The following is a 13772-nucleotide window of genomic DNA, read 5'->3' as shown; positions in this document are numbered from 1 at the left end:
CAAAAGGAAAACATGTACCTCTCCTACCCCTCAGTGGCAAGGAGAAGCCCCATCTGCTTAGCTTGTCAGAAGGTATAATGAGGTCTCTTGTGAGCTTATTAAGGTAGTAAAATACTGACTGGCATGGATTAAACAACATAATAACTTTTGTCTAACTTTGGTGGGCATGAAGTCCCCTGGGGTGAGCATGTTAAAATTCTTAGGGAAGGGTCACCAAGATTCTGATCTCATGGTCAGATGGCTCCCAGGAGCCCCTATTTTAATAAGCATCCCATGCGGGGCTCATGCCAGCCCCCTGTGGATCTCGTTTGGAGAAACATAGTCGGCTCAGACTCCCTGGATTGCCTACAACAGCTGGCTTGGTTCCCCCATTTACAAATGCCATGCTTTCCATGGAATAATGGGAATTGTTTGACTGTCATATACTTTTTTAATGCACTGGATCCAGGGAGACAAAAAGGACGGTGTAGGATGTTCACCAGGTGCACTTGCATCCAAAGTCTTAGCCCCTGTCTTCCAGGTGTAGGTGCAGCAGTTTTTTCTTCCTAAAACGAGGGATTGTGTCTGTATTGGGAGTACTATGTCCTCCACTGATCACAGGCAATTCATGGTCTTCACCTGAATGGAGAGAGTGGGAACATGGGTGTGAATTATTGGTCAATGAAACAGATAGTGGTAAAGGGTGTTGCAGAGCAAAGGTACTGGCTTCTGGTGGCCCCGGGTTGGACATTTAATGGTACCCAGAAGGGCAGCCATTGCTCCTGGGTGGGTCAATAGTTCAAGGTGGAGTGCGTATTCCCTGCCCACTTTGGCTGTGAATTCAAACTTCACCAAGAATGCCACACAGCCTTCAGAACAAATAAATGTTATCTAAGCCTAGTTTGGAGGGGAAATTGGTTTCTGGTTTGGAGCCCTTTGGATTAGGCAGTGCTCAGTGTCCAGGTAGGTGTTTAGGCCTGGAGCCCCTGGTGGTCTCAGTGCTTCCTTCATGCTTCTGGTCCGGGTGTGAGGCATGGCATGTCCTGGCCCTTGGTCCTTGGCCCTCAGGTTGCAGGCCAGAGGGATTGACCTCACCCAGACCCTCCAAAATGTGGACGGGCCAGGCTCTCTTCTCAAACTCTTCTCTGTCCTCACTCATACCTGGGTCAGCACTTGGTTTTACTTTGCAGCTTCAGCAGATCGTACGTAGTTGTTGCTCAGTAAACGTGTCAGTTGAAAGAGGTAAACAGGTAAAAAACCTTAGGTAGGACAGGTGGATTCAACGATGCTGCAAAACCTGGGGATGGGATTTAAAAAACCTTCTTTGTTGTTATGGCAAATTTAAGACATAAACGGAAGTGGAACAGAAGTGTCTCAGGAACCTGTACATACCTGTCGCCCAGTTATCAACTCAGTCTTGTCTCTATGCCTCCACCTTCTTCCCCCATCCTGTATCGTGCCGAAGCCAATTGCAGGCATGTCATTCCATTTCTCTATATTTCAGGATATATCTTTAAAAAAGATAAGACTTCTTTTTTTAAAAAAAAAAAAATTTAACCAAAGTACTGTTATGACATTTAAAAATTTAACAATGCATTGGAATGAGGTTTATTTTAGAGGAACCAGTACTTTCCCTGGTGTCCTAGAGGATGCGAAAGAATTGGAAAAAGGAATGAAGGGGCTGAGAAAGGGGGACATGCATGTGCTTCCAGCAGAGAAGACTGGGCTTTATTGAGAGTCTGAAGAAACCAAAGAGGGAGTTAGCATCCCTCAGCTGGCAGAGAGTTCTTCCCAGAGAAGCAGGGCTTGGCATGGAGCAGGAGGCCACGGAAGGATGGAGATTTCTGATGGCTTGGTCTTCATCCTGCAGGGTCAAGGATGGGACAAGACGCCCGGCCGGGCGTGGCTCAGTGGTTGAGCGTCGACCTAGGATCCAAGTGATCGGGGTTCGATTCCCTGTTGCGGGCTTGATCAATGACTCTCTCATCATTGATGTTTCTATATCTCTCTCTCCCTCTCCTTTCCTCTTTCTGAAATCAATAAAGATATATTTAAAAAAAAAAAAAAAAAAGATGGGACAGGAGCTGGCGTCAATTCTCAAGTGTCCACATTAGCAAAGGCAAGAGCACCAGAAGGGAGCTTAGCAAAGTGATGGAATTTTGTTCTGTAAGAGGTGTTGACAGTTTGGGCTTAGACATGATCCTGTGACCCATACAGATGGCAGCGGCTTACCACTGAGGGACCCATATAAATCAGTGCCAGTTGAAAGAGGCTCAGGGTGAGTGAGTCACCGGTGAGTTTGAATGTATGTGCAGAATTCAAGGAGATTAATGCTTGGTTCTCACAGAAAATGAGTTGGATTTTCACAATGAGGATGATAGGCAGTGTTTGTTCTGACCTCGAGTCTTCCCATAGGACCCTTTGCCTGCCTAGCAGTGGCTCCCTTATTTCAGTAGAAAAATAGGCATTCTGAAATGCTCTTTTATTGGGGGGATTGCCCTTTATAAGAGGATTAGTTAGATCAGTAGGTCAGAGTCATTTGATGAGAAAAAGTAGACATAAAGGTCAGTCTACATGTGATACATTCTTACCATTAAGGTGGTTTAAGTATCATTTTCCTGCCAGAGCAATTACCTTGATTACTAATTGCTTCCTTGGTAACTAAAAGGGCATAATTGCACTTTCCTTTGTAATGATCAGATTCAAAAGGCTAATGCTTTGTTGCCATTTAGGTGTTAACCTGCTTGTGGATCTGTAGGCATGAGCTCCAGGCTCCAATGCAGGTGAGGCTGCTGGCGTACTATGTCACTAATTCCTGAGGCAGGAGGTCCTGGGGCCAGGTCAGAATGTGTGACCTAAACCCAAGGCAAGTGGGGCAGGGTCATCTCCCTGGGTACCTCCTGCATTCCACTCTGCCAGTTAGAGCTTTGATATGGAGATAAACTTTGAGAGGTCAGGGCTAGGTGTTCCGGGCTATGGAACTTGAAGGCTGGCTCTGTTGCGTGCCACCCCCCTACCACCGCTGGCAGTCGTTGAGTCTCACTAGCATGGTGGCGTGAAGGGTTGTGGCTTAGTAAAAGGGATGCAAAATTTGGGATACTGGCTTTGCCCTGAGTCCCTTTGTGACTTTGGAGAAGGCCCCCAGTCTCTCTGAACTTCAGTTTCTCTGCCCATCAAAGGGCAGAATAAAGTCTATCGTGAGATGGTTGTGAGGATAAATAACAAAACAACAACAATAATAAAAGAATCCAAAACAACTCTAGGTGAGAAGGACCCCGTGGTGCAGGTGACAGAGAGGCCAGTCGTTACACCACCCACTGCCCCTGGCTCTTCAGGCTGAATCCCTAGTTGACAACAGATCTGTGTTTGATGGTCTCCTGCATGTGGGGAGGTCTCCTAACTGCACTAGAAACACCCTGATAGGCATGTACCTGTTTACTAATTTTAAAAAATTATTATTTTGTCATGGTTTTCTATTCAGGGTCAGTTAGTGGCAGGGAACAAAAACCCATTCAAACTGTCTGAAGTAAAAGTAAGGGGTTACGCTCAGGGTGCGTCCTGGAGGGATGGGACGGGTCGGCAGCTGGTCTCTGACTCTTCCATTTCTGGTTCTCTGCCAGTGTCCCCTTCCTTTCCTTGCCTTCTGCAGACTGGCTTCTTTGTTCCTCATTAACTTTGTTCCTGACCTGGCCTGGCTGTGCCTGGCCTCGTGCTGATGTCTCTGTGCCCCAGTTTTATATTCGTGAGTGAGAGGCTCCAGTGCAACTTGGATGCAGGTACCCAGCCCTAGTCCCGTCAGGCGTGGCCAGAGGCGGGCAGGGTCATGCCTGAGGCGCAACCTGAATGTGTGTGTCTAATGAGGGAGCATGAAGTCCTGCTTCCCTTTTGGGTTCTCCTGAGATGCTGTCTCTTCTATACTCTTCCCTGACCACCTCCAGCTTCCATCCAGTGGTCCCCGATTGCCCCCACCAGGAGCAAGTAGAAACAGGAGGGCAGGCAGGAGCTATATGGGCTTCTTGAACTCTGGTTGCCCCTTGCCCATGCTTAGCTGAGGCCAGGGAACTGTTGTGAACTCAGACCCAGCTCTGGAAGGAGGCCAGGCCAGCAGGCAGGTAGAACAGCTATGAATTGTGGAAAGGACAAGTCCCTGGAGGCAGGGGCAGGAGGCACAGAAGCTTCTAGAGACTCCTTACAGGCAGTCTGTGTGGCCAGGGAGGACCAGTGAGTTCAGGAAAAGCTAGACCCAGTAGAGGCCACGCAAGGCACACCTGGTCACAGTGGCACCAGCAGCCCAGGGCCTTAGAGTGAGCTGTTGTCTTCTTCTGGAGGGGCTGCTGATGGGTGGGGTCAGCTCCCACTCTGTCAGCTTAAGTAGCTTCTTTTGTTCTGTGTCTGGTCGTCTCTGGTGATGGATGTCTGTTTGAAAAATGGGTTCTACTGCAGAGGTTTTGAGAACCATTAGTCCAGGGCTTTCACCTGAGCTAGGGATTAGCTCTCAAAACCAGGGCTGAGCCTGAGGATGGCAAGGGCTCAGGCAAGGGGCAGGCTTGGTCACTTTCATGATCTCCCTGCTCCCCAAGCCATAGTCCCCCGCTCCACACAGGAAAGGAAGCGGGGCAACTCCCTGGGAGGCTTTACATACCCCGGCCAGGGTTACCCTTGCCCGGGTTTAGCTGGCTTAGGATAGAAGCAGCAAAATACATGCCTGAGGGAAGGGAGTGTGGGCATGCTCAAAGAAGAGTTCCAGCTGGCGTTCTTTATCCTGAGGGCTTTCTCTCTTTTTTATAGGTGGGAATTTTAGGGGAGGTCCCAGGGGAAGATCTCAGCAGAATATTCATTAGGTTTCCGGGTGTGTTGTTGAGTATGCCCATGTATCAAAATGAGTGTAGAGTGGTGTCAGGGGTCATTCTCTGGTTAGTTTCACCTCTATCTGGGATTAGTTTGGCTCTAATTGTTTTTTATTTTGTTATCTATCTCCCTGACTAAGGTGATTTAAACCATCTGCTCTTAGGCTTCTTCAGTTGGGGAGGATAGGGTCTTGTGATTTATTAGCTGGTTGTTAATTAATTGCTCAGCGGTTCCAGTCCTTTGTTCAGCCATTTGTCTCAGTTTCCTCCTTCCATCTGCCAGGGAGTTTTCCTAGTTTTTACTAACCTGCCCCATTGTGGACGTCCACTTCCAAACCTTTGTATAGACATAACGCATTCTGTTCTCTTGGGTAAATATCTAGGAGTGGAATGGCTGGGTAACAGAGTAGATATATGTTTAACTTTTAAAGAAACTGCCAAACTAGCTCCCAAAGTGGCTGTACCATTTTATGTGGCCGCCAGCAGTGTGGGAGGGTCAGGGCCGGGGGACACCAAGTCAGCCATCCCAGGGCAATCTGGGGAAGTGTTCAACCCAGGTTTTTCCTGATGAAAAAGTACTCATTTTTGCCTTTTAAAAATGATTTAATGTTTTCTCAGGTATCGCAGTGTCTTTCTTATAAGTTATCTTTGTGAAGAGTAGGGAACCGTGTATTTGCTGGAACACGGGGAGAATCAGCGAAGTTAGCTCACTGCAGACACAGGCGCTGCCTGTTTTCATGGGATGAAAACCATGTCTCAGAGGCAGGAAGGCTTGTTCTGAGAGCATATTTCTGTCTAAAGGGAAAGGAAGAAGAACATTACTGCTAATACTGCTGTTCCTCAAATCTGACATCATGGAAAATACTTGCCTAGGGGAATGTTTGCATAAGAATGCAAAATTTGGGGAGTCCTTAGTTTGGAAGGAGAAAAACCACGACACCTTTACACAAAATGTGCCTCTTCTCAACCTGATGTTCCTCACCAACACTGCCCCTGGGCCCCGGAAGCTTTCCGGAGCGGTGCCAGGCAAGTGATGGAGAGGGAGAGCTTGAATCTCAGAAATGTCCATCGTCATCACTTGGTACTGTGTTAACTGAAAGCTGTTTTCATCATGTGAGTATCTGCGGAATGACTGTTTCATCCCATGATAAGGCTTCAGAAGCAGGGACAGCGTTTTTAGAGTTGATATAAGGCGTCTGTGGTTCAGTCCTGAGTGGGTAGTTTTAGAGCCAAGTGTGTGGTTACCTGTTAAAATGCAGTAGGTGAAAATCCTTGGTTTTCATTTTTAAAACCAGAATGGCATTTCCAGAAATAGATTTATGTATTTATGGGAATTCACTTAGTGATAAAGGTACCATTCAAATCGCTTGGGAAAGAAGAGACATTTAATAAGTGTGCTTTAAATTATATCCTTCTGGAGTTTGTTTCTGTGCAAGGTTTGAGGTAGGCGTCTAATTTTATGTTTCCCAAAAAATATATCTGATTTTCCCGAAAGAATTTTTTCTGTTTTAAACACTCTGTTCTCCATTGATCTCTTTATCAGTTCCTGTACCTGTATCCCACAGTGTAATCACTACAGCTTCCTGGTGTAGTTTGGCAGTTGGCAGGATAAATCCTAACTCATTGCTCCGTAATTTCAAAACTGTATTGGTATTTTTTTCTCTCTATGCAAATTTTAGAATCAGCTTAAGTTTTATTTAAAATACCCCATTGGGATTTTGTTTGGGTTTGCATTTTAATTGTAGATTAAGTTTTGGTCTCTAACTGTGCAATGTGTTTTGTTCTTTGGATAATTTTAATCGTAGATCTGGAGCAGCCAGTGCCATGCACATATTAATGCTAATATTTCTGAGTTAGAAAACTTGCTTTCTAACTTAATTTTATAGAGATTAGTATATTTTAAGTCAGTATACAATAAATAGTTACTGCACAGTATTTATTGTCTCTCTGTGCCAGACAGTGCTAGGAGGTGAGCATTGAATGGAAAACAAAACCAGCCCCAGCTGCCAAGGCCCTCACTGCCTGCTGTAGGGAGGCAGACAGATTAACAGGAAACCACAGTGAAGTGTGTCTGATCCTTCACTCTGGCAAAGGAAGCACAGAGAGAGGCACCTAGCCCAGTTTGGAGGGTCAGGGAAGGCTGCCTGGAGGAGGCGATGCACAAACTAAGACCTGAAGGACAAAAAGGAATTAGTCTAGTGAAGGTGAGTGGAGTCCAAGTGAATGTGAGGCCTGGAGTGGGGGAGAAATCATGGCTGTTCAGAGAGCTAAAGACAACTCAAAGGTAGCAGGAGCAGGGAGGGTGGGGTGGGGTGGAATGTTCCAAGATGAGGTTAGAGAGATCAGCAGGGGCCAGATCATAGACCATGAAAGGCCAGGTGGCTTAGTTGGTTGGAGCATCGTCCCTTACAGCAAAAGGTTTGGGGATCGATTCCTGGTCAGGGCACATACCTAGGTTGTGGGTTCAATTCCCGGTTGGGTCACATACCTGGGTTTTGGGTTTGATCCCCAGTCAGAGTGCATATGGGATGCAGCTGATCGATGTTTCTCTCTCTTTCCTTTCCTCTCTCTCTAAAAAATCAATAGAAACATATCCTCGGGTGAGAATTTAAAAAAAAAAAGGAAAGCAAGGCCTTCATAGCTGGATTCTCCACTGGATCCCAAGGGCTGCCAGTTGCCGCCTGGTACTCCCAGCTTTGCTTCTCTGGCTGCAGGGTAGAGAATGTATCAGAGTGAAGCAGGGCGGTGGCTAAGGGACCAGTGGATCCAGGTGACAGATGGTGCTGGCAGGGGGTGGTCTCAGTGGGGAAGGAGAGAAACAGCATGATTTGAGGGAACTTCAGGGGACAGAGCCAAGCTCGTATCCAGTTTGTTACTCATGGTGTCTGCACTAACGTAACCCAACCAAACTGACATTTCAGCTGTGTCACTTTCCAGCCACATGACCTGGGACAAACCCAACCCCCACCTTTCCCAGTTTCAGTTCCCTCATTTGAAGAATTCAGCTGTTGTGAGGATGTGTAAAAGGTCAGCACTGTGCCTGGTCCCTATGGCATCAGTACAAGTGGCAGTGATAATGGTGGGTTGGGACAGTTTGATCAGCTGCAAAGTGTCCCCTATTGCTGAGTGAGAAAGGGGAGCAGAGGGGGGCAGTTTCCATTTCTTTATTTACTGTTTCCCCAGTGCCATGTTAATCACTTTGAACTTGTTGCAAGGCACTGGGCACAGAATCCCATCTAGTTCCCGTGGAAGATTTTCCTCCAAAGATAAACCTTCAGTGAAGAGACCCCAGCCCTTTGCAGGGAGAGTTGGTGGTGGATGGTGTGCACAGAGCTAGGTCCTGGCCTCTTAGCCGAGTTACTGCCCCTTTACTGGGAGTCAAAGTGCCAGATGTGCTCTGGGGTGGCTGACACACCAGCCAAGGCCTTTGTTATGATTTAATCTGACAGATTCAAAGAGGAGCATAAAATGATTTTGCTGTGGCTCAGACTTGCAGAGCTCCTGCAATTACACGTCTCTTTTCATGTAAATTAGATTAGCACTGTAGCTCCAGTGTAATGAGCCTTTAATGCCAGGGACCGTGTTAATTAATAAATTGTAAATGTTGACTTTTGATTCAGGCCTTCTTTGGGTGTGAATAATTAATTTTAATAGCTTTTGACAAACCTACATGCGATGTCATGAAAGGGCAAAAAATCCCCCCCAAAAACAAAAAACCCAGGCTGGGCATTATCCGTTTACGGGTTTTCCTGAACTGCCTGTTGGCCACCTGAGAGATTGCGCCACAGAGGAAGAGATGGGCATGAAACGTTTGCTTCTGGTGTTGAGAGGTGGAAGTATCAGATTTTAATTGTTGCACCATCCTGGAAAGAACTGCACTATTTTTAAGCTCGAATGAAGGTTCCTGGAGGATTTTCTGTGCCCTCTCTGAGATGCATCCTAGAGGCTGCAGAGAGAGGTTCTAGAAGGATGTCCAACCCTGACCAGAGGGAGAGGGCACGAGTCTGGTAGTCGGGGAGGAGACATGTCATCTGCTCATTCAGAAGCCAGGACTCCAGGGCAGTGAAATCGGCCTCGTTTTAAAAACAGGGTCTCGCCCACCTTTCCAGGTTGCATATCTTCCACTGTTTCCAGGAGCCAGGAGCTAACACAAGTCAGTGAGATTTCCTCTCCATGGACCCCACCAGTGCCGCTCAGATACTTGTAGAGAGAAAAATCAACTTAGAGTGCATGAAAATCCAAAAAACGGAAAGAGCCCCAGGACAACCTAGTGTCCCGCTGTGGGGTTTGCCACATACAATAAGCAGTTGCTTAGGCTCCTGAGTCTGCTGGACGACCTTTGGGGAGAAACTGTTTAATGGGAGATGGTTTGGTGCAGCCTTTCCAGGCAGCAGCAGCAATGACCAGAAAGTGGACAGACTTCTGTTCTAGCCCCAAAAGCACACAAGAGAGTGAGATTTTCTCTAAAAACAGGGTCTGCCCTTGAGATTCTTTCTCTGTAACAGCTTTGCTGCCTCCTCCAGTGGAAACTCTGTTCCCATTTTAGAGTACAGCTCAATTTTATTTTGTGCCATGTTATTTGGGGACAAGAGGAATGTGAATCTCATTGAGAGCACGTGTTGTTTTTGTGCACCTCTTTATATACATGACAGGGAAGGGGGTGACTCTGTCTCCATGCTACAAAGCGACTGGGCTGCGAAAGGAGTATGTGAGCCCTTGGGGTTGGCAGACATGTAGTTTCGTTGCAGTGGCCCTTCGTGTATGGCATGCTTGGGGGCAGTGGTTGGCTGGATGACACATGGGGCTTAGTCTCTGTGTCCACTCAAGTTTTACCCTTGGCACTACTGTTGACCCCCTTTTTAGGGAAACAGAGAGAGAGAGAGAGAGAAAAGATCTGACAACTTGAAACTGCATCACCCACTTTGTAGCGGTTTTGGCTGCTTGTCTAGTTTCCACACACATGTGATCCATGACGGAGCAGGGGACAAAGCCAAAGGCTCAATGTTAGTCTTGAGAATTCAAGGAGGTCTCAGTTTGAGTGCTGGATTTGGAGCATGGGTGTGGGTGTACATGTTCCAAAAATTTTCTACTGCTGCTTGCTCTCATAACCTGTGTGCCCATATCTTTTAGGCAATATTTCAGCAGGACTCTAAGCAGAATGCAAAAAGCAACCCCAAAGGTTAAATTTATTTATTTTTTTTGAGATACAACTTGCTGATAACCCACTGGCAAATGTGGATAAGGGTCATTTCAAGACTGATAAGCTCTTGGATCAACAATTTAAAATCAGTTAAGGGATGTTTCTTCCATTATCTGTATGCCTGCCTCATTGTGTCCCATGGCTATCCTGAAACCAAGGGCAATGGGATCTGTTTAATTAGTTTTTAAGTTCCGTTGCTTGGAAAGACTTTGACAGTCAAGGCCAATGGGCTTCCTGTTTCAAATATTGCCCTTTTCCAGGTTGCAAGGGTTTATATCTTTTGTTCTAGATATGATCAGTCCTGTCTCTTCACCATATCTGTGCCACAGTCTTATGAAATACACTGTCAGTCGTAATTAATTCTACTTTGTGGATAGGAAAAAAACAAATTGTGGAATGCCAGAGTGCCTGAGCTAGTACAGAGCAGCAAGACTGAGAGATTCACAGTCATCTCCCAGGGCTGGGTCTAAGCCAGTGGGGGTTTCAGGAGCCTTTGCAGTAAATAGTTTGATTGAGAGCCCAGCTAGCCACCTACCCTTCCAAAATCAATAGGTAAATAGATAAATATCACTAAAATATAGCAATAGAGTCAGAGAGTTCATGATTTAAAAATCCATAAGCATTTATCAAAACAGGAAAAACCAAGTATTCAGGAATTACATACAGAATCTTCAATCACCGTGTTTTGCATAATAAGAAATAGTTTATGAATGCAAATATTTTTTCATCAGCCATCTGCAGTATTTTTTACTGAAGAAACTGAGGTTATAAACCTTCCTGCAAATGCTTCCTGCATATATCTACTTGCAAGCCCATGAGTAAAAAGTTTGCATTTATATTTCTAAATGAATAGTCCCTTTTGGAAGATTAATTAGTCATTGTGCCTATGCATGAATCATTCATAATCTGAGTTTGCCATCAGCACATGACAGTTAAAATCAGATGAAGAGAAACAATATTTTCAAGCAAAATGTAAAATACTCTTTGGCCAATTATCATGTTATTGGTTGATAACATGTTTTATAGAGATAAAAGTTGATTGGCAGTTGTTTTGGGTTGTCTTCTTGTCTGTTGGGTGAAAAGCACAAGCTTCAGGTATTTTCTACACTGGCATGTTGAGGGCCGGAGTCTCTAAGGCTCCTCTCGGCCCACCTGACATCAGAGAGGTGCCCTGAGCTCGTGGCAGTAACATTAATAATTCCTGCCATGTGTGCCTGGTAATTCTATATGCTTTATGTGTAATCCTCCAAGGAACTTGCCCATAGCCACTGAGCTAGTAAGTGGCAGAGGCCAGCTTTGAATCCAGATCTATCTGACTTAAGGTTTTTTGCTTCATTCTGTCTACCGAATTGTCTGAAACATGAAGGTAAAAGTCACTAAAGTTGTATTTCAGCTAAAAGGTTTATTTAAATATGATTAGGTTTGCACCAGTGTTCATAGTATAATTCACAATAGCCGAAAGGTGGAAATAGCCCAAGTGTTTACCGACATATAAATGAATTAGCAAAATGTGGTCTATCCGCACAATGGAGTAATATTCAGCCTTAAAAAGAATGGAAATTCTGACACATGCCACGGCTTAGATGTTCCTCCTCTTTCATTTTCTAATTACATTTTAATCAAGCATCTTTAATGACTTCATTCTTTTCCTCTATTCACTCTTATTTGTACTGTCTTTGATTCTTTTAATAAGAGATTACAGTAAGACTCTTTGATGTGTTATAGTTTACTTTAAATTAGTACTTTTACCACTTCTCAATTTAAGAAACCTCCAAGTTAAATTCCATTTATCCCCTCACTCATATTATTTATTATTATTTATTTTACTCATATATGTTATAAATTCCAAAAAGCATCATAATCATTGTTGTTTTACACAATACTTATATTTAATTACATTTAAAGAACACTTTCAATGATCTTTTATGCTCCCATCTGGAACTATTTCCCTTCAATCTAAACAACTCCTTTGGTATTTTTGATGCATGTTTGCTTACAGTGAATTCTTTGCCTTTTGCCTGAAAAACTCTTTATTTCCCTTAATTTTTGAAGGACCTTTTTACTGGGTATAGAATTCTAAATTAGCAGTCCTTCCTTCCTTTCTTCCCTCCCTCATTTCCTTCCTTCATCTCTTCTTTTTTAAGCTTTAAAGAGCCTGTTGTCTTATTTCTTCTATATTTTATATTGAAAAGACAGCAGCCAGTCTTATTTCTCCTTTAAAATTATATATATTTTTTTCTCCAACTGCTTTTAAGGTCGTTTTTTTTCCTTTCTATGTATTTGATTTTTAGGATTGACCATTATGTGCCTAGGTAAGGTTTGTTTTATATTTCTTCTTTTGGGGGCTCACTGAGTTTCTTGAACCTGTGGGCTAATGTCTTTCACCAGATTTGAGAAAATTAATGGCCATTATTTCTTCTGCTTCTAATCTATTCTCTCTTTCTCTTCCTCTTGTGGGACTCGAATTACATGTATGTTAGACTTTTGACTATCTCCCACATGTCTTTTATACTCTGTTCTGTCTTTTCCATCTTTTTTCTCTCTGGGTATTTTCAGTTAACAAGGGTTTGAGTTCATTAATCCTGCTTTTTGCTTTATCCATTCTTCTGTGAAACCTATTCAATGAATTCTTAATTTCAAATATTGTATTTTTTTAACATTTTATTTTTTAATTAAATTTATTGGGGTGACATTGGTTAATAAGAACAGATATTGTATTTTTAAATCCTAGAATGTCTGTTGATTATTTTTATAGATTTACAGTTCTGTTGAAATGCTCCATCTATGTATCCATTTTGTCATTTTAAAAAAACTTATTAATCATAGTTATTTGGAAATTAGCTTCTCCCCAATCAAAGCTGCTTAGGACATGCTATATCTGTCAAGTGGCTCTTCTCACTGGCTCTTGACATTTCGGCCATCTGTATTTTTGAAAGTTTACTTTTCTCTTCGTTAGTGTTTTCTTTGGTTTTCCTAACTGCCCATGGCCTTCAGGCAGAGAGAACATGAAGTCTTTGAGAACTTCCCAGAAGCTGTGAGGACTCAAGGGCCCACATTTATATATAGATGTGGCTGCTTGGTGACTGCTGAGGGAAAAGCTAGTCTCCTGGGCTGGACCTACCTGACTCAGGGCCCCTTGGCCAGCCAAGGCTAAAAGGATGGCCAAGGAAGTGCTTGTGGAACCTGGGGGTGCCTGGTTATGATGGAGGAAGAGGGGACATGCTTGTGTTTTCAGGGCATAACAGAGGAGGCAAAGCACAGCTGAGCTGAGAGGGCACAGGGTAGATCTGGTTGGGATTTAACAGCAACATGGGTAGTAAAGGTGGCATTTCAGGCAGGTCAGGGTTAATTACTAGTTGTCAGCAGCGATGGCAGTCATAGTCTGCCTACCAGGATGAGAGTATGTAGTAAGGTCAAAGAGCTGGACCTGAGCCCTGGGGCAGAAGGGGAAGGGAGCCTGGGGAAGAAGTGTCTTCCTGCCTTTGTGGATAAGAATCGGTGGAATGTGTTCCAGTTTTTAGACTTTTTGCAGAACCTAGAAAATAACTAAATATTGAAACTGAAATTTAAAATCTTGCTGTATGGCTTGGATTGATTCTGTTAGTTCCATATTGTGAACCTTTTGGGGTCTTCAGTATAAATGTGAGCATATCATGTCACTAGAAATTCTGACAATGTAGCACAAAGCTAGTGAGGGGGGTGTGTGTGTGTAAATGGGCTTCACTGGTCTCCTGGAAGGTGAGGAT

At 44.2% G+C, this 13772-nt stretch overlaps 1 protein-coding gene across 1 annotated transcript in view; it reads left to right on the top strand.

Moving 5' to 3' along the window:
• The window catches only part of OSBP2 (oxysterol binding protein 2), a 93199-nt gene that overhangs the window by 17924 nt on the left and 61503 nt on the right, over window positions 1–13772 (top strand). The gene's annotated exons all lie outside the window — the stretch shown is intronic.

Source organism: Miniopterus natalensis, chromosome 20 (genome assembly GCF_054644295.1).
Source record: "Miniopterus natalensis isolate mMinNat1 chromosome 20, mMinNat1.hap1, whole genome shotgun sequence".
Taxonomy (NCBI): Eukaryota; Metazoa; Chordata; class Mammalia; order Chiroptera; family Miniopteridae; genus Miniopterus; species Miniopterus natalensis.
This window is presented reverse-complemented; position numbering and strand designations above follow the sequence as displayed.